Source organism: Hylobates moloch, unplaced genomic scaffold, assembly GCF_009828535.3.
Source record: "Hylobates moloch isolate HMO894 unplaced genomic scaffold, HMol_V3 SCAFFOLD_9, whole genome shotgun sequence".
NCBI lineage: Eukaryota > Metazoa > Chordata > Mammalia > Primates > Hylobatidae > Hylobates > Hylobates moloch.
Window position 1 is genome coordinate 78,919,593 of NW_026652284.1, and position 21,428 is coordinate 78,941,020.

The 21,428-nt window shown below is 37.5% G+C and overlaps 1 protein-coding gene and 1 pseudogene across 7 annotated transcripts in view; one reads left to right on the plus strand and one right to left on the minus strand.

The window, feature by feature from the left end:
• Window positions 1-21,428, minus strand: part of STK3 (serine/threonine kinase 3) — a 427,140-nt gene that overhangs the window by 231,008 nt on the left and 174,704 nt on the right. The gene's annotated exons all lie outside the window — the stretch shown is intronic.
• LOC116813746 (ATP synthase-coupling factor 6, mitochondrial-like) lies at window positions 20,690-21,294 on the plus strand (annotated as a pseudogene).

The window sequence follows — 21,428 nt, forward strand, 5'->3', positions numbered from 1 at the left end:
GTCAGGAGTTTGAGGCCAGCTTGGCCAACATGGCAAAACCCCATCTCTGCCACAAATACAAAAATTAGCCAGGTATGGTAGTGGGTGCCTGTAATCCCAGCTACTTGGGAGGCTGAGACAAGAGAACTGCTTGAAGAAGCTGTTATCTCCATAAATGGGCAGTATCAGGCTAGTATGATACTGCTGTAGTGCCATCAGTATGTGGTCTCTACCTTCCAGTTTACCTCATGGTTTAAGATGGGTGGTTGAACATTACCACACACTGACTCCAGAACTCAAAAAAAAGGGGAAGGGAATGGCAATATAGAGTATTAATCAGATCTCTTTACCCAGCCTCCCTAGAAGTCCAACACAACATTTCTCTTTTGCAGTGTTCTGAACACTTTTGAAGCTCTTTACCAAGAGGCTGCAAAAGCCCATGGAATTTCCAGAGATAGAAATGTCTTTGTTATGACAAGGAGTTGACTCATGCCATGCCCCTAGATAGCTTCAGGATACAGGATGATCAGCAGAAAGAATAAGCATGTAATTAGCAGGTTAGTATATTTAGCTTCTGGCCTCTGGTGAGTGGATACTAAAGACTGAGCTCAAACAAATGGCCAAAGATTTAATCAATCATTACTACTTAATGAAACCCCAGTAAAAACTCTGTACATCTAGGCTTAGCAGAGCCTCCTGGTTGGCAAACACATTCACATGTCCTGATTCTACAAAAGGAATTCACACAGGCTCTGTGTTCCCTCTCAGACATTATCATATGGGTCTCTTCATTTGACTGGTCCTCCTGATTAGCATCCTTTATAATAAACCTGTTATTCTAAGTATAGTTCTTTCCTGAATTCTGCCAGTCATTCTAGCACGTTATCAAACCTGAGGGGATCAAAGAACTGCTGAATGTATAGCCATTTAGTCAGAAGTATGGGTAAACTAGGGACCAATGAAGTGTAGCTGGTATCTGAAGAGTGGTCATGTCGGGGATCATGCCCTTGAACTTGTGGGGTCTGAGCTAACTCTAAATGGTTAGCAGCAGAACAGAACCACAGTACATTCAATTTGTGTTGAAATAGAATACTGTAACTCAGGTGGTATTCAAATGTATTTTCACTGTTTTTCAAATATAGCAAAATAGTGAAATTGATAAGCAAGTGATACAAGAAGCACTTTTTAGACAAAGGTGAAAAATACTGTTTCTCTAACAGCTTTTCTCTATAGTTGTGGTTCTCGAGGTGCTCATGAACTCCTTCACAGGGCCCTTTCAGGGATCTACCAAGTCAGATCTTTTTTTCAAAAAAACACTAAGCCATTCTTTTCCTTTTTCTCTCAATTGACATTTGCACTACAGGTACAAAAGCAATGACAGATAAAATTGCTGCTCCCTAGCACCAATGAAGACAGTGGAACAAAACTGTAATCATTGTATTCTTCATTGTCATGCATTCACAATTTTTTTGAATTTGTGAATTCACAAAAAAGCCACTTTTGATTAAGAAAATCCTTGATTTAAAAAATACTTTTTAGCAAATCTTTTTAGCATCTTTTTAGCATTTTGTAGTGAAATGAGAAATATGCATAAACTATACCTGCTACATAATGAAGTATAATGGTTGTCTCAAGGAAAATTATCTGTGATTAAACTGCATGCTGAACTACAGCTTTTTTCATGAATCATCTTTTTCATTTGAAAGAAAAACTGAGAGATAAACTTCGATTATTCAGATTTGGATATTCGGCAGACATTTTCTCAAAAATGAATCAACTGAACCTATGACATCATGGAAACACAGATGGTTTTTGATAACAATTATAAAATTTAAGCTTTCACTTGAAAAGTCAAATTTTCAAAAGCTTCTATCTGCCACCATGAACTTAACAGTTTTCTAGTATTTAGAAACTTTTCTGATTTTTCCAAATGACAAATACATGACATTACCCATTCACATATGAATAAAGATCCATTCCAAGTACAAGATAGAGAAATAGATTTTAATGTAACAAAATAGAAAAACTCACTACTATGGTTTCAGATTCTAATAATGGAATTAATCTTTAGAAAACTATCACTGTTGAATTTTGGTGTAGTATCAAAGGAAGAATATCATAATTACCAGAAAAAAAATGATTAGAACACATATCACATATGTGTTAGACCAGATTTTTTTCATACATTTCCACTGAAATAATGTGTTACAACACTCACAAATAAAAAAAAAAATTCAACTATCTTCTATTAAGCTATCCACTCATTATTTTTGTGAAAATAGTAATTGATTCATATAAATAAAAGCTCTTGAATCCTCAATTCTTCAAAGTGAAAAGGACTGCTCAGACCAAAAAGCCTGAAAACCACTATTCTATAGTGAATGCAAACCAGGGAAACTAACAAGAATATTTTCTCCTGTTTGACACATGCTCACCAGCAACAGTACCACAAACTTGTTTCATTTTATATTATGTCCTTCTAATTTGTTTACTTTTTTACATATTTGAAATTTTAACACAGATAAAATTTGGTATATAGTTTATTTTTTCTAAGTAACTGTATTTTAATATGCCTGAAAAAATAATGAAGAGACATGGTTCACAAGACATCAAAAGAGCATCCAGAGAAATGAAATTGGTAATGTGTCTTCATTCTGTCCAAGAAGAGGATGCCCTGGACCACTAAAAGATATACCTGGTCCTTGCAATAGATAAATTCAAGTGGTAGACACTAATGAGCATAGCTTGATGCAGCAGTCAATAAGATCATCCAACTAATCACCTTATTCTAGTAACCATTTTCACCTGACAGCCTTCTGGCCAAAATTTGGATTCCCATGTAAAACTGACTTCAGAAGAGAATATGGTGATGAATATCTGTTTACTTGAGGGTTAAATACCTATTTTTAAAGTAATAAATTGGAATTTTGATTTGTATACCAGTGAACTTGGTTAATTTAAGTCCATCCTATGAGACAGTTCCATATTTATTACATTGGCAGATCGGTCTTTGAATAATAAATGCTGCTCTGTGATCTTGTCTGGGTAGCCAACTGATCTTTCTTAGAAAATACACAACCACACCCCTTCTGCAAGCATTATGCTCATACTACATCACTGATTACCTAAATTTCCACCCTGACAAAGAAGAGGGCTCTGCCAATAACAAAGCATATTAAGTTATATATTTCAGAATAATGGAATAAGAGTGAAACTTTACTAAGAATAGTGAATAAAATAATATTTTAAATGTTAAATAAGTTTTGAGATAAGGCCTTTTAATGTTTAATTTTAGAATAATTCTAGGCATTTTAACAGCATAATAACTCCTCAAAAAAAGAAGTGTATGGTTTGGATGCCACTTTAAGCCATGAAATTTTTATCTCAGCTATTTAAATAAAGTATCTCATCTGAAATATGGTACAATGTATACTTTACACTGCATTCACTATAACAATAAATAATGGATCATAAACATTTACATATTATAAAAAGAACAAAATGAAAGGTAAGACTATGTGGAAAAAATACTAAAACAACTACTAGAAGTTTGGAAAAAATAAGAAGACAGTACAAAAACATCAATAAAACAGACTGAAAAATAAAGCTGATGAACTAATTGCCTTGAATGTATCAGAAAACTTAAGGGAAGACAAAATATTAGAAATAAGTGGCCAGGCGCGGTGGCTCCGCCTGTAATCCCAGCACTTTGGGAGGCCGAGGTGGATGGATCATGAGGTCAGGAGATCGAGACCATCCTGGCTAACATAGTGAAACCCCATCTCTACTAAAAATACAAAAAATTAACCGGGCGTGGTGGCGGGCACCTGTAGTCCCAGCTACTTGGGAGGCTGAGGCAGGAGAATGGCATGAATCCGGGAGGCAGAGCTTGCAGTGAGCCGAGATCAGAGATCGTGCCACTGCACTCCAGCCTGGGTGACAGAGCGAGACTCCGTCTCAAAAAAAAGGAAATAATTGACATAGATAAACTAATTGCATGTATTATCAATTTCAGAAGTATGAAAAAATTAAGACTCTGGAAGAAAACTTTCATAGTAACTTATCTTAGGAATAAAACAGAAAATGAATCAGAGCTTTAAAAGCCAGAAAGAAGAACCAATACTCCCATCCAAAGGAACTATCTGGAATGTACCAAAATGCTTCAAAACAGAAAAAAAAACATATGATTACAAAATAAGAAAAAAGGAAATAATGAACAAAAGATTCATGTAATGTAACTTAGTATAATTTGACCATAAGATTAGGGAAATAAATTAATACTAGTCATTAGCAGCCTTTGTATCATCTGGTAAAAGAGTTCCAAGGACAAGAAGTTCAACACCATGAAGTACTATTAAAAGATCAGAATATTATATGCAATACTGCCTAGCTTCATTTTACTAAAGTGCAACAATAATTCAATTCAATCCAAAGTACATCAATAGCATCCACTGATTTTCTTTCTATTCTATTCCCACCTCTGACTCCTAAAACAGTGCAGCACACACGTCTTAGCTCTATCCCAATGCCCCCACCACCATATGCCACTCTTGCAATAGCTCTGTCTTGTCTATCCCTAGCCTGGTGCAGTCTGTCCTAATGAGGAAAAGCAGGGAAGATGCCTGCATAGGCTCAGGACCATTTAAATGGGGAATCCTGGGATCCTGGGTATGCAGAGCATGATCTAGGAGGGAAAACTATGGGCTCTAGCACAGGGATGTAGCATGGCCCATGCAGGGCATGATCTTTGGGCAAAGGCTCCAGTTACCCGGGCCTAGTGTCTATAATTGACATACTATCCTCAAAATTATCATTTAGCATAAAATCATCCTGATTTGAGTTAAAATATTATGTCACACTTTACAACCAAAGTGCAAAGACTAAGTTGTTATAGAATCTGTGAAAGTTAATCAAGTAATCAAAACATAGTAAAATATAAAAATGCTCATTATAAAGAACACATCATTCAAAATCCAGTCATATCTAATAGAGACTACAAAATTTAAGCAGATGTTTACACAAAGGCCTATGAACTCAAACTGATACAAAGAACTGGGTTAAAGCTAAACAAGCAGAGGTCAGCACAGAGCTCCTACGATTGAATCATGATAAAACAATACACTAGTCCTAAGATAGCAAGAATATGATGCAATAAGTGAGGCTCTGGTCCCCAAACAGTATAATGCCCAGTACAAATCAATTTCACAAAAATCTATAATAGAAGTCAATGTAAATTAGGATTAAGAAAATAAAAATTAACAACCAAAAATATATGAAGAACAAAAAAGAAACAACTGAAAATATGAAAAGTTTATAATTAAAAAAGACACACAGACATATATATATATATATATATATCAAAGTCTACAATCAGAAAAAAAAATAGATCTCAGAAATTTAGTGTGAAATTTAAGAGTAAATAGTAAGTTTTAGAAAGAAAAGAAATCTGTCAACATAGCCCCTCATTTTCTTGCCTAGGGAAAAGAAGGCTTAATCTACAGCCTTGGCCAAATATGATTGCCACATAAATAAACCCTTAGATTCTACCATAAGTTAATTAAAATGATAAAAAATATTCATATACTAGTTTCTAACTCCAAATTTCTTTAAGAAAACCTTAAGATTCACAAGCAACCATCCAATTCCAAACTCTATGCCAGTGGTTCTTAACACTGGCTACATTTTAGAATCACCTGGGAAGCATTCTAAAATTGCTTATTCCCTGAACCCAGCCCAAAGAATCTGGTGTTGTCTAGGCCTAGGTTGGTTGGTTTTTAAAAAAATGTCCTATATGAGTGTAAGGTGTACCAAGGGTCAAAAATCACTGCATGAATCAAACAGTATGGATCCAAACTCCCACTACATTTAGCACAAGTTTGGGGAATAAAAACTTACCATTTTTAGAGACAGAGTTCATAAATAGAATGGGAGAAACTAGGAAAACTAATTCAGGGGCCAACTCTAGGCAACAACAATCAAACTGTTCCCCTTGCTAAATAAATAAATACATATATAGTATATAAAATATATAAAAATATACATATAATAGACATTTATATATTTATATATGTGTATGTATGTCACTATATTTTATATTTCATCTAAAATTCCATAAATTAGAAAGTCATTGCTGTTTAAAAACTATGTGTAACTTCTGCTTCTAGGAAGATAGAGTAGATGTACATTTTCCTATTTCTCTCATTAAGTACAACCAAAAACCATGGACATTATGAATAAACAAGCATATGAAGATCCAGACTGGGCACAGTGCTCATGCCTATAATCCCAGCCACTTGGGAGGCCGAGTGGGGAGGACTGCTTGAAACCAGGAATTCAAGACCAGTTCAAGACCACTGTTTCTAAACACATATATATACACACACACATATGAATTCTATATATACATATATATCAATTCTATGTGTATATCAATCCATATATAGATTCTAACACACACACACACACACACACACACACACACAGACGAAAGATGGAGAGAAGGCAGAACAGCTAGGGATCTTGGAACCCAAGGAACGTAACTGATGACTTCCCTGGATTTTCTTTTTCCCTTATATATTCCACACTTGGGGACAGAGAAGCCAACAACCAGAAAAAGCTAACAGGTACAAACAAAAAAGCTCCAACAAAACCCCACCCAAAAGATGAAGAGAAGAACACCATGGAAAGAAGGAAACTTTAGGCAAATTTCACTCTATGTCAGCCAAACACCACAGAAAAAACTGTAGTCCCACTCTAACCATGTCAGAAAGGCTTAGTGGACAGCCTAAAGTTCTATCCTCATGAGACTATAACAAGGCCCCACAATATTCCTGATATAGTGAAAAAAGACCAAGTAGGGAGCCAAGAATTTCACCCCTCTGGAAAGTGAAAGGACAGCTGCCCCTAGCAGTGTCAGTAGACATCAAGTAGAACCTGTACTTCCTCTCCAAACTGGCAGCAATGAGGTGACCCTCCCAATACCCACTGAGGAGGACTAGAAAAAAGTTAAATTAAGACTTTCACTAACCAGTGGAAATCAGGTAAGCACCAATACAATATAGACTACACACGGAGAGCTAGAATCCCCACTCTGACTCAGCAATAATGAGGAGCCACTCCTGCTACTTGAGTAGGGCAACAGAGACTGAAAGGGGAATCTGGACTTCAACAAACTCTACCTGGCAGTGATGAGCTCTCTTCCCCTCCTAAAGTAATGTCATAAACATTCACCTAAAACAGAAGTTTTAAATAAGATCCAGAGTCTCAGAACATAATGGGGAAATAGGTCCTGTTTTCAACCAAAAATTACTCATCAGACCAAGAGTCAAAAAAATCACAAACTGACCAAAAAAACAAAAAAGATAAAAGTTAACACCAAAAAAAGACATGTCAGAAGTATCTGACAAATATTTTAAGAGTCTTTAAAAAAATGCTTCAATGAACAATCATGAAAATAATTGAAACAAATGTAAAAATAGCCTCAGCTTTACCAGTACCTTGTGATAATATATGTACCTATAGAATAATACTAAAATAAACCACCAAAAAGTTTTGCATAGAAATATCCTCATAAACACTATAGATAAATCAAAAGAAAACTCTTTAAAAAAATTCAAGTAACCCACAGGAAGTCAAAAAAAACACAGAAATTTTAAAAATGCAAAACTTTAGCCATAACATATTAATAATTACATTAAATGTAAATCGCCTAAATATGCCAATTAAAAGGCAAAAACTGAAAAAGTAGATTTTAAAATGTAACTCAATTATATGTAGTATATAAGAAACTTAGAATATAAAAATACAAGCATGTTGAAAGAAAAATGATGGAAAAAATATAACATGTAAACAATAATCAAAGGAAAGCAGAAGTGGCTATATTAATAACAGATAAAGGAGACTTCGGCAAAGAAAATTACCAGAGACAGAGAGGGACATTACGTAGTGATGAGACATAATTCACCAAGAAAACACAACAAGCACTAATGTGTATGCACCAACCAACAAGCTATAAAATATATGAAGCAAAAACTAAAACTTGAAAGGAGAAATAGATAAATTCACCATTATGATTAGAAACGTCAATATCCTCTAACAACAAGAGACATAACAAATAGAAAATCAGCAAGGATACAGAAATCAACAACACCATCAACAAAATTTATAGAATACCCCACCTCAACAACGGCAGAGTACTTATTACTTTCAAGTAATCATGGACCATATACCAAGAGAGAACATATACTGAGGCATAAAACATACATCAACAAATTTTAAAGAACTGAACAGAGTAGAGTCTCCAAGCACAATGGAATCACACTAGAAATCAATAACAGAGACATAATAGGAAAATCAAGCACTTGAAAACTAAAGAACACGCTTTCAAATAATCTACATGTCAAAGAAGATGTCTCAAGGGAAATTAAAAAAATACACTAAACCGAATAAAAATGAAAATGCAAAAAATCCTATTAAAATTTGTAGGACACATGCTCCTACTTGAAGAGCCTAGACAGAGAAGAACAAAAATGCAAAACAAGAAGAAAGAAAATAATAAAGAGTAGAAATCAATACAATTTAAAATATGAAAAAAGTTAAAAATATCAATGTAACAAACAGCTATTTTAAAAAACACACACAAGAAATTGACAAACCTCTTCCAAAATGACAAAAAAGACAAAAAGAGTAGTAAAGTTTCTAAATATATTTTTGTTTTTTAAGCAATTGTAAATGGTATTGCATTTTTAACTTTAATGTCCATGAATTCATTGTTAATGTACATAGAAAAACAACTGATTTTTATATATTTATCTTGCATCTTGAAACCTTGTTGCGCTTACTCATTAATTCTATGAGTTTATTTATTGGTATTTTCTACGTAGAAAATCATATCATCTACAAAAGGAGATGGTTTCATTTCTACCTTTCCAATCTGTATGCCTTTTCCTTCCACTTCTTGCCTTTTTGAGCTGGCAAGAACTCCCAGTACTGTGCTGAGTAAGAGTGGTGAGAGTGAACATCATTCCTGTTGGCCCAATATTAGGGGAAAACATTCAGTCTTTTACCATTAATTATGATGTTAGCTGAAAGGTTTTTATAGGTATTCTTCATCAAATTGAAGAAGTTATCTTTATTCCTATTATTCTGAGATCATTCAATACCGTAAATGGGTGCTGAATTGCGTCAGATTTTTTTTTCTACATTATGTGACTTTTCTTCTTTAGTGTGTTAATATGGTGCATTATATTGATTCAGTTGAATGGCACTCTCCCCACCTAACAACCCAGCTGTCTGTATGTTCTTAAGGTGGAAGCTCAGAGTGTTGTTTTTTTTAATACTATGACCCTGAATAAAGCAACGTATCTATATAGCTAGTCCCAGAATCAGTGGTAATTGCTTACGTAAGAAGCTCCATATGGCCAGATGATACAGATTGTGGACACATGAGAAAAACATTCTTGTTGCAACTAAAATTAAAATATATCTGTGACTGAGAAAAAAAGACTGTCAAATGAAAAATTCTACATACAAAAAAAAAAAAAATCAGACACTGGGCACGGTGGCTAACACCTGTAATCCCAGTACTTTGGGAGGCCGAGGAGGGTGGATCACTTGAGGTCAGGAGTTCAAGACCAGCCTGGCCAACACGGTAAAACCCTGTCTCTACTAAAAAAAATTAGCTGGGTGTGGTGGTGCATGCCTGTGTTCCCAGCTATTCGTGAGGCAGGAGAATCACTTGAACCCGGGAGGTAGATGTTGCAGTGAGCTGAGATTGCACCACTGCACTCCAGCCTGGGTGACAGTACGAGACTCCATCTCCAAAAAAAAAAAATTGGATTTTTCGGTTTACTTTACCTGATTCTATTAGTCACTGAATACAATAAACCAAATACTAAATAGGATTAGTTATGGCTTATAAATAAACATAAGAATGTGTATTATATTGCCATTCATTCATTGTATGTAAATTTCCTACAGCTACACTATAATATACAGCTTCCCAAAGCAATCTAAAAGTAACAAATTTTAATGATATAGCACAACTGAAGTTTGGTATAGTAAGTGCAAATAAGTATTGCAATGACAATTCATCATGGTAAACTCAAGGGTCTGTAAAAAATCAAATTATCGAGGACCTAGTTCAAGAAGTATATTAATACATAGATTTCTATAACTTGGCAGAGAATTCCCTACAATTGCTACATTTAAAGTAATCAACACATTCCTATATCTCAGAAGAAGATGGAAATTATGTGTTCATCTATCCTAATGTGTTAAACTTTTATTACAATAGTTGTAGTATATTTTTAGCTTAACATTAAGGTAGAAACATTCTATCAAACTAAGAAATTGCTCTGAAATTGCAAAAACCCTGTACTATTTCCCTTTTTAAATTCAGAAGGATTACTTCTATAGCATTTAGATTGTTACATCTTATAATAATCAATTACGTGGTACTAATATGCATAATAGAACACAACGGTGGTAGTAGTAATAATGACTGAGAAGTAGTATATTTACATACCAATAAAAGAAAACCCATGTAGAAGAAACTGAAGAAAATAAATGGGAGAGTGAACAAATGATGAAGTAATGCTCCAAAATACAAGAAAAAGAAAGAATGGGATACAGAATACAGTTAAGAGATTGGACTTCAGCAGAGCAGGAACCCTCTTCCTCTACATGGAGCATATTGTGAGGGAGGGAAGAATGAAATGAGAAGGAGGAGAAAAAGAAACAAAGGAATAAAAAATAAAGGGAAGGAAGAAAGGAAGAAAGAGAGGGGGAAAAAAGAGATAAAGGAGGGAAGGAAAAGTACAGATATTGACTGTTATGGACTGAATTGTGTCCTGTCCCCCTACCACAACCACTACCAAATTTTATGTCAAAGCCCTAATGCTCCATGTTACTGTATTTGCAGATTGGGCCTTTAAAGAGGTATTAAGGTTAAATGAGGTCATAAAGGTGGGGCTCTAATCCAATATGACTTGTGTCCTTATAAGAAGAAGAAGAGACATTAGGAATGTGTACATTCAAAACCAAAGGCCAGGGCTGGGCACGGTAGCGTACGCCTGTAATCCCACACTTTGAGAGGCCAAGGCAGGCAGATCACTGGAGCCCAGGAGTTTGAGACCAGCCTGGGCAACATAGCGACAGCCCGTCTCTACAAAATATACAAAAATTAGCCAGGCATGGTGGTGTGCACCTGCAGTCCCAGCTACTCAGAAGGCTGAGGTGGGAAGATCCTTTGAGCTCAGGAGGTCGCGGCTTCAGTGAGCTGTGATCACGCCATGACATTGTAGCCTGGAAGACAGAGCAAGACCCTGCCTCAAACAAAAACAAAAACCCAAAGGCCATGTGAGAACACACAGAAAAGGCAGCCATCTGCAAGCCAGAGGGAGACCTCAGAAGAAACCAGACCTGCCAACACCTTGATCTTGGTAGTCCAGACTCCAGAACTAAGAAAATGAACTTTTGTTGTTTAAATCACCCAGTCTTTAGCATTTTGTTATAGCAGCAGGAACAGACCAATACATTAAGTTAGATGGAGGGACAGAAGCAGTGAACTGCTAATAGTCTCCAGTTTTTCTTTGGACCAGAAAGCAAGTCTGACAAGACCAACGAGAGATGGGGTAAAGAAATTTTGCAACAGACCCAGAAGAGACTGAGGTGGTAGGCGTAGGGGAACATGTGAAAGGATTGCCAACAGTCCATTTCAGATTAGAGATCAATCTTTTGGGGGCATCAGTCTTCACAGTTACATAATTGCAGTTAAGCAGCCTGGTTACGAGGAACACAGCAAAATGGGAAAGGTAAAAACCTTTGAGGTTTTGTAAGTCTGAGTGATAACCTAGCTCTATCAGTGTAGCTATGTCTTGGGTTGTTATCTAGAGTTATAATAATGATAGTTACATAGAGTGTGCCAATAATAATATCTACTCCTTTTAGAGTTGTCTTAGAGTTATGTAAAACTTTATCATAGAGTTGGTCAGATAGTAGACAATAAATAATAGCTACTATAATTATGACTATGGGATTAGTCTAGTATTGGTGCATTGTTATGAAGATACAGCAAAAAAGAGAAGGAAAAAAAGGAGTTAAAAGAATGTGGTTCAGCCGGGTGCGGTGGCTCATGCCTGTAATCCCAGAACTTTGGGAGACCAAGGCGGGTGGATCGCTTGAGGTCAGGAGTTCCAGACCAGCCTGGGCAACATGGTGAAACCCCATCTCTACTAAAAATACAAAAAATTAGCCAGGCGTGGTGGCAGACACCTGTAATCCCAGCTACTCGGGAAGCTGAGGCAGGAGGATCACTTGAACCTGGGAGGTGGAGGTTGCAGTGAGTTGAGATCGTACCACTGCACTCAAGCCTGGGCAACAAGAGCGGAACTCTGTCTCAAAAAAGAAAAAAAAAGAAAGTGGTTCAAGTGACAGAGTAGAGTCTTGGCTAGATAGAGGAGTAAAGTGAATGCCTGAGGATACTGACAAGCCGGAAAACAGGAGGAAAAATAAGTTAAATGGCCTGAGGATGAAGTCCAGTTGAATTTTAAACCCAAGAAAATGAGAAGGATCAAAAGATGGGTAATTAAAATAAAAACCTCCAGAGAAGACTGCTGAGTGTGAATCAGCAGTTACTTCTTATATGTAACACCACAGAGAAACATAACAAAAAAAGAAAGCCAGCTAAATGGTCGTGGCCTTGTCATTAGGTAGCAGTGTATCTTCAAAGAAAGAGCTTAAGCTGCGAGCCTTACTGCTATTTGAGGATCACTGACAAATTACCTCTGGTGTCTCCTTTATTCCACTTCCACTGTACCCTCTCTCCGACAACACGCACATACACACACACACACACACACACACACACACACACACTCATCATTGTAGTAAAGATCAAGAAAGGCAGCAAACAAGAGCAAAGATCTGGAAAGCAGGCACATTTTCAAAACTGACATTTGTCTTGGGCATCCTCCCACTTCCCTTTTCCCTCTCCCAGTCCCACCTCTACAAGCCCAAAAATCCCAGCTCTCACTGCTGGCTCCGCTCCCAGAAAAAGCCCAAAGTGCCATGTTTCTCTCTGACCTTTCTTCCCTTGCTCCCACCTATTAAAACTTCCACTGAGTCTATCTCAGTTTAACAAGGGAAAAGGCAAACTGATTAAGGCTTTTCATAATGATGCCAGGATGAACAGTAACTCTCTCATCTGTGCTTAAGCCTCCCAGGTGTGTTTGGCTTAAAAATTGAAATGAATCTAGTTGGCAAAATTTCAGGCAGAATGGAAAAGGGATAATTTGAGGCAAGGAGATTTTCTTTCTTCCCTATTTTAAAGTTGTGAGGAAGAAAAAGAAGTGTTTGTCCTAACTGACAACAGACAACCACCACAGAAAAAAACATCCACAGCAGCTCAGAATGCTACACTGATACACTTAAGGGTACTTTTTAGGTATACAGGCCTGCATAGGATGCTGAAGTGGGGGGCTTATGATAGCAAACATGAGGAAGCAATCTACCCTACTATAACCCTGAAAACAGTGGTTCAGAACCATCTACCAGGTCATGGTAATGACTCCCTTTTCTCTTCCCTTTATTACAGAGGCTGCCCCTCACCCTGCCCCCTAGATGGTCCCCTGATAAAAGGAGGTGGGGGAAAAGGAGGCAGCCATAAAGGCAGCAGCAGGAGTGAACTCTCCACCTTAGTTATTTCCTGTTAGAAGTGGGGAAGGAATCTGCAGCCTAGAAGCCTTAACAGAAGCCTGAGTATAAAGCAAGAAAATAGCTGTAGATAGAATCACATGAAAAACTGACTATACAGGAAAAGGTGCCATTCAATGAGAAAAGGGGGAAAAGTATCACTGAAGAAAGAAACACTCTCTTCCCTCCCTTCCCAAAAAAGGTAGAAAGACAATCAAATGTTTCAGAGCAGGGATCAGGAAAACTTCGGCCCACATGCCAAATCTAACTAGCTTACTGTTTTGGTAAATAAAGTTTTATGGGAACACAGCCACACTTATTCATTTATGTGCTGTCTATATGGCTACTTTCACATTATAATGGAAGAGATGAACGACTGCAACAGAGACCATATGACTTGTAAAGACTAAAATATTTACTACCTGGCCCTTTACAGAAAAAAGGCCCTGCTTTAGGAGGTCAGGGCTAAGAAGGGGACTGAGATGAGGCCATCGGATTTGATAATAAGTGATCTCTGGCAAATATGAAGAAACAATTTAAAAGAAGTTTAAAAGAATGTAAATGTATTTTAATAAAGTAGAGACAATAAGGATAAGGTACTCTTTCAAACAGCCTCTAGGAACAAAGGAAGACTACATGCAAGTCTGCATGGGGAAATAAGAAATTTTCTTGATCTCACCAATCTTCCTCCTCTTGGAGTCATCACTCTCTTTAATCACCAACCAAACAGCCTCCCAAACTAGAAACTTCAGAATTTTGGTAAGTGATTCTAGCTCCACACTGCTTTCTGTATCCTCAGTTCCAGGTGCAATGCTTAGTATACAAAAGATAATGTTTGTTGAATAAAACAATTTAAGAGTACAGAATGTAGAGAGAAAAGATTGAGAAGAGAGAAAAAAATTCTGTCCCCACTTCATACCTGGAAAAACATTCCATGCCACCTCTAATGGCTACGTGGCTTGGACTCAAGTCTTAAGAGTCATCATAGGCCGGGCGCAGTGGCTCACACCTGTAATCCCAACACTTTGGGAGGCCGTGCCCAGCGGATCACTTGAACTCAGGGGTTCGAGACCAGCCTGGCCAACATGGTAAAACCCCGTCTCTACTAAAAATACAAAAATTAGCCAGGCACAGCGGCACGTGCCTATAATCCCAGCACTTTGGGAGACCGAGACAGGTGGATCACTTGAGGTCAGGAGTTCAAGACCAGCCTGGCCAACATGGTGAAACCCTGTCTCTACTAAAAATATAAAAATTAGCCACGTGTGGTGGCATGTGCCTGTAATCCCAGCTACTTGGGAGGCTGAGACAGAAAAATTGCTTGAACCCAGGAGGTGGAGGTTGCAGTGAGCCGAGATCATGCCACTGCACTAAAAAAAGAAAAAAAAAAAAAAAAAAAGGTGTGGTTATTTAAAAGAGCCTGAGACTCCTCCCCTTTCTCTTGCTCCTGCTATCACCATGTGACATACTCATGCCCCCACTGCCTCAGGAAGTAAAAGCTTCCTGAGGCCTCACCAGAAGCCAAGCAGATGCTGGCACCATGCTTGTATGACCTGTAGAACTGTGGGCCAATTAAACCTCTTTTCTTTATAAATTACCCTGCTTCAGGTATTTATTTATAGCAATGCAAAAACAAGCTAACACACACATATCAAAGCCTAAGAGTTACATCGATATTTCCTACTAAAAATTTTACAGATTTAGCTGTAAATTTAGGTCTTCGGTGCATTTTGAATTAACATTTTTATATGGTATGAGGTAGGAGTCTAATTTCATTTTTGTACATGTGGATATCTAATTGTGCCAGCACACTATTGTTTTAACATCAAATGAGAAAATATATAAGATAATTTGACACTACAAATATTTGTGGTTGTTAAAATTCAGGTACTAAGCAAACAGCTCAGCAGAATACTACAACAAACATGTAACTAATTTCCTGTCTCTAGTTTCTCCTTCAATATCTGTTTTATATCTGTTTAAAACACAGTCCAGTAATGCAACAACTCTACATAAAACTAAAGATACCTACTACTGACAAAATTAGAATTTCTGGAAATTCTAAGACAGAACTTGCCCCTGATTTTTCCAGTTTATACAAGCTATCCACAATCCTTCGCTCATGGCCTCCTTCCTCTCTTTTCAATTTTCCAGGCTCATCTCTTACCATTGTTCCCAACCACTTGGTCTGGCCACACAATGTTACTAGACACATCTGATGTGAAGTACTCTTAAAAGACTCTGTAGATTACTCATGCTAGACTTTTGGCTTTCCTTACCCTGAGGGTTCCCTGAAGCAGAAAGAATTTTATTTATCCCTACATTCAAGAGTCCAGCAGAGTGCCCAACACAAAGCAGGTGTTTCATAAACACTTGCTAAGTTAAAGGAATACACAGGCAGGCATGGTGGCTCACACTTGTAATCCCAGCATTTTGGGAGGCAGAGGTGGGAGGATCACTTGAGGCCAAGAGTTAGAAACTAGCCTGGGAAAAATAGCACAACACTATCTCTACAAAAGCAAAATTTTAAAAATTAGCCAGTCCTAGTGGTATGTGCCTATGCTCCCAGCTAGTCAGGAGGCTGAGGCAGAAGAACAGCTTGAGGCCAGGAGTTCAAGACAGCAGTGAGCTATGATTACACCACTGCACTCTATCCCGGGCAATAGAGGAAGATCCTGTCTCCACTCCCCTCCCCACTCCAAAAAAAAAAAAAAAGGAATGTGCCTACAAATGGAAGACAGTGATGAAGGTAAAGGAATAAAGTAGACCAAGGCGACAGGTTTGGAAAATGTTAAATCATCTTGTTTGGCAGGAAAAATTGTCTATATAGGGGGATGTTGAGAGAAGGCTGGAAACCTGGATGGGACAGCAAGAGTGAAGGCCAAGTGAGGAATTTGTACAGTGATAGTTTTTTAGGGTAACTTGATGGATTTTTAGACACAGATTATACCAATTCTCTTTTCCCCCAATAAGAGATTTGTGACTTTGGCTAAATTATTTGACTCAGAAAAGACTCAAGTACTTCATACACAAAATTAGACTAATCTCTTTAGTATGATAGGCTCAGCTGGTAGGCCCATTACCCTAGACACAGAAGAAAAAAATAATCATGCTATAATAATGAAACTTGACAGTTATTTACAAGAGTTTACCAACTTTTGAGCAGTGAAATCTACTTTCCAAATGAACTTATACATGGAACCCTAGTACAGAATCCTTTTTTAAACCCACAATAACTGAAAGGGGCATGAAAAAAACTGGAGGCCCCACACACCCACCTTCCTTCCTCTCACAAACATTAGTTCATATAATCAAGTGAACTTCAAATCAAATACGGGGAACCCTAAAGCTCTACTTTAGAACTCTAAAAGTTCTACTTTAGAACACAGTCAAAAGTTTACTAATCTAGAGGGATCTAGGTAAAGTCATACCATCAAGATTCCCCTTTGTGGCTACTGATATGAAAATAAATGCGAGGGAGGAAACAAAGACAAAAACTGGAAAGGAAGATCCTACTGTAATTTTCCTGACCAGACCAATGGAGGGCATAAACTAGGATAGTAGTATTAAAAAGACAGAAGCCAAGCAAATATAACATACAGAAACTGTTTTCACTTTGTTTTCCGTATTCTTGATGGGAACCATGCTGATCCAGGAGAGACTGCCCCTCCCAAGGCTAGCTACTTCTTAGACAGCAAACTATCCCTCCTTGAGTGCTTTTCGCATGCAAACCACTCAATCTAAAACTACCTCCCACCCATCCCCAGTATTCAGCTCTCATAGAACTCTTATATTCTGGGACTATTAGAATAGTCCCCTGTTCTAATAATCATGCCAGGGCCAGGTATCAAACAACTTGGGGGCTGCTCTTATATGTGAATATGCCGACATTATTAAAACCAGCCAATTCTAAGCCTCCTTACCCTGCCTCACCTGTTCCTTCTCATTAAAATCATGATAAAGGCTCTCCCCCATGATTTCCCTAGCTATTTCTGCCTCCTAAACAACCCTGGTGCTTCCCTATGAGCACTATGTGGCATGGCATATATGCCACCCTGTCTGATGTGCCATGCCCTCTCCACTTAGAAACTGTATCAATCTTTTCAATGGCAGTTGTCTCCTGACCTGTTAGTTTCGCTATATTTGAATAACAATATAAACCACATTTTAAAAAGAGTTCAGGACCAAGCACCAAACAAACAGCACATACTGAGAGAATAAAATGTTAAGTATTAAGAATCAGCACGGCTGGGCATAGTGGCTCATGCCTGTAATCCCAGCACTTTGGGAGGCTAAGGCGAGAGGACTGCTTGAGCCCATGTGTTCGAGACCAGCCTGGGCAACACAATGAGACCCCATCTCCACAAAAAAAATTTAAAAATTAGCAGGGGTGGTGGCACATGCCTGCAGTTGCAGCTACTTGGGAGGCCAAGGTGGGAGAATCACTTGAGCCTGGGAGATCAGGGCTACAGTGAACCCTAATGTCACCGCTGTACTCCAGCCTGGGAGGGACTATCTCAAAAAAAAAAAAAATCATAATAATAATAAAGAAAGAAACAGTATGAAGATGAGATTTTCTAGTTATGAGAGAGATGCCAAAGCAGAACGTTTTAAGAGATAAACCTGACATATAGTAAATATTTCTTGTTTTTATTAAAACACATTAACTATAAATATGTTTAACATCATTTCTTATCTTCATCATTCAAGATATCTGAGCCAAAAACCTAGGCCAAAAATGCTGACTTTCATTTACATTTCACATTTAGATAATCAGAAAATACAAATATGCAGAATCTGGCCACATCTCAACAACTTTACCTTTATTACCCTGGTTCAAGCCACCATTATCTCTTACCTGGACTACTGAAGAAGTAACCTCCTCACTATTCACCTGGCTTCCATTCTTGTCCTGCTACAATCCCTTCTCAATGAAGAATGAGCCCTTTAAATCACATATCAGACCATACCATTCCTCTGCTCAAAACCCTGCAATGGTTTCCTGTTTCACTCAGGGTAAAAGTTAAAGGTCCTGCCGTGGTTTATGAAGGCTCTAAGTGATCTGGTCCCCTGACATCCCTCTGATCTCATCTCCTACTTCTTTCACCATCTTATCCAGCTCCAGCCACTTAAACCTCCTTACTGTATCTAAAATATCAAACACAGTCACACATCAGTTTCCTCTGACTAGAACATTCTTTCCCCAGAAATCTGCATTGCTCATTTACTTAACTCCTTTACATCTCTACTATAAGTCACCTTATTAGACAGGCTTTTCTTGACCATCCTCCATATAATATCACAAACATATCTGTCATTCTGTATCCCTCTTACCCTGCTTTTTCTTCATAGCAGTTATCAGTATCTGATATGTTACAGTTTTCATTTTCTTTGTGTTTTTTTCCCGAGACAGTGTCTCACTCTGTCTCCCAGGCTAGAGGGCAGTGGCACAACCTCGGCTCACTGCAACCTCCGCCTCCTGGGTTCAAGCAATTCTCCTGCCTCAGCCTCCAAAGTAGCTGGGACTACAGGTGTGTGCCACTATACCCACCTAATTTTTGTATTTTTAATAGAGAATGGGTTTCACTATGGTTGGTCAGGCTGGTCTTGAACTCCTGACTTTGGGTGAGCCACCCACCTCAGTCTCCCAAAGTGCTGGGATTACAGGCGTGGGCCACCACACCCGGTTTTTTGTGTGTAATTTATTGTCTCTCCCTACTACAAATAGGTACCTAAGAGATTGGAACTTTGTTTCATTCACTGCTATGTATGAGTGCCTAAAACAGTGTCTGAGCAGGCACTCAATAAATATGAAATAAATTAATATACCAAGGCCTTTCTGAGGGATTTACACTTGTACTGCTCAAAATCCATAAACCTCGAAAAGAGACAAAACTGGATCACTAGTGGTAATATATAAAAATGTAAAAATAAAAATGTAGTCTTCTAAGAAAGATAGAAAGCTTGACAGTAAATGATTAACTACCAAAAGAATAAAGTATAAATGAGAGATTGGCAACCATGTGAACTCACCTTAAGAGAATAATAGATACCTACAAATGAACATGTGAAAAACTTTATAAGAAAACTATATAATTAAGCACAGAGAATAAGACTATCTTGCCAAGATTTGCTAACTTGGCAAACATCCATATTAAACTCAGCTTCCCCAATTCCAGATACAAATGGAATTGTGAATTTGGCAATTCACTGGAGAGAAAGACTGCATTACAATCTAGGTTCACATTAAAGTTACCTCATTCTTCTCAACTTAGATTTGACCCAGAGGAAAATTTTTAACAGATTCTATTGGACATGTGCCATACTATAGTCAGTAAAGTTCAAAATTAACATTTTAGATGTTAACCTAAATGATCCGTTTTGTTTTCCTAAAACTAAACTGCACTAAAAATATATGCATTATGAGTATAAAATGAATTATTTTGAATAATATTTTGTCAAAGAAAAAGCAATTTATAACACTAGTCCTTCCCTCGTATTTTGATTTCATTCATGTAGTGCCTCACCCACGGCTGAACACATGGTAGCACTCAAGCTGTTCACTGATAAGAGAGAGATAATATTGTTTCCTTCAAGGTTTATTAAATATAGATATGTCCACCTCAACCTTCCCAGTTATTAAAAAATGCAAATGAAAATTATGTACCCCAAATTTGTATATAAATGTATTAATCATTATTTAATAATTAGTATGTCATAAAGCATAGTATTAGATACTGAAGACACAAAATAAAAATTGCACATGCTGCTATCGATAAATTCATAATGTGGTAGAGAAGTCATATAAACTATAATAGAAAATGACAACTTCTATGATCTTGGGGTACACAGGATGCAAAGGAAGCCCAGAGGAAAAGTTCCCAAGACAGAATGTGTAGAAAAAAGATGGGAGAAAATGCAGGCACAAAGTAACACTTGAGAAGAGGGCAGAGGTAAACCTAACGCTACCTACAAATGATAGTATGGCTAAAGGAAAGGAAGTATCACATGCATAAAGATGTATGCAGAGCCCAAGGCCTTACATGACACCCTTAAAAATTTGGCTATTAATGGGGAGGATCTTAAGTAAGAGAGTAATATGAGCTGTGTTTCATTTAAGATGATCAATCTAGCAGCAACATGAAGTTTACTTTAGAAAGGAGATTGAGACTGCAGATTATTAAATCAGTTGGTACTGATCCAGAAGAAGGTAGAATGATGGCGGCAGTGGTGGCTTTGGCAGCTCAGGACTGAGTGCAAGTAACATAGAATCAGCACGATTCTCCAAAGGCTCTTCAGGTTCTCCTCTGTCTTTCGGTCAGCAGTCTCAGTCCATTTGCGGAGGAACATTGGTGTTACAGCAGTGGCGTTTAATAAGGAACTTGAACCTGTACAGAAACTCTTTACGTACAAGGTTAGAGAATACAAATCTAAGTGACAGACATCTGGAGGATCTGTTGATACTGATCCAGAGTACCAGCAGGAGCCAGAGAGGAAGCTTTTTAAGCTCAAGCAAGTGTATAGTAAAGCAGACATGAATACATTCCCTAACTTCAAATTTGAAGATCCCAAACTTGAAGTCATCAAAAAACCCCAGGACTGAAGAAATAAAGTAAAATTAATCTGGTAAGTTGTCAAGGGTTAGCTGTACAACTAGCTAGAAGTTTCAGAATAAACATACATTCACAACTGTCAAATGTTCTTTTAATCTCGATTCCAAATAAAATATTTGGTGATGTGGAGTATTAAAAAAATCT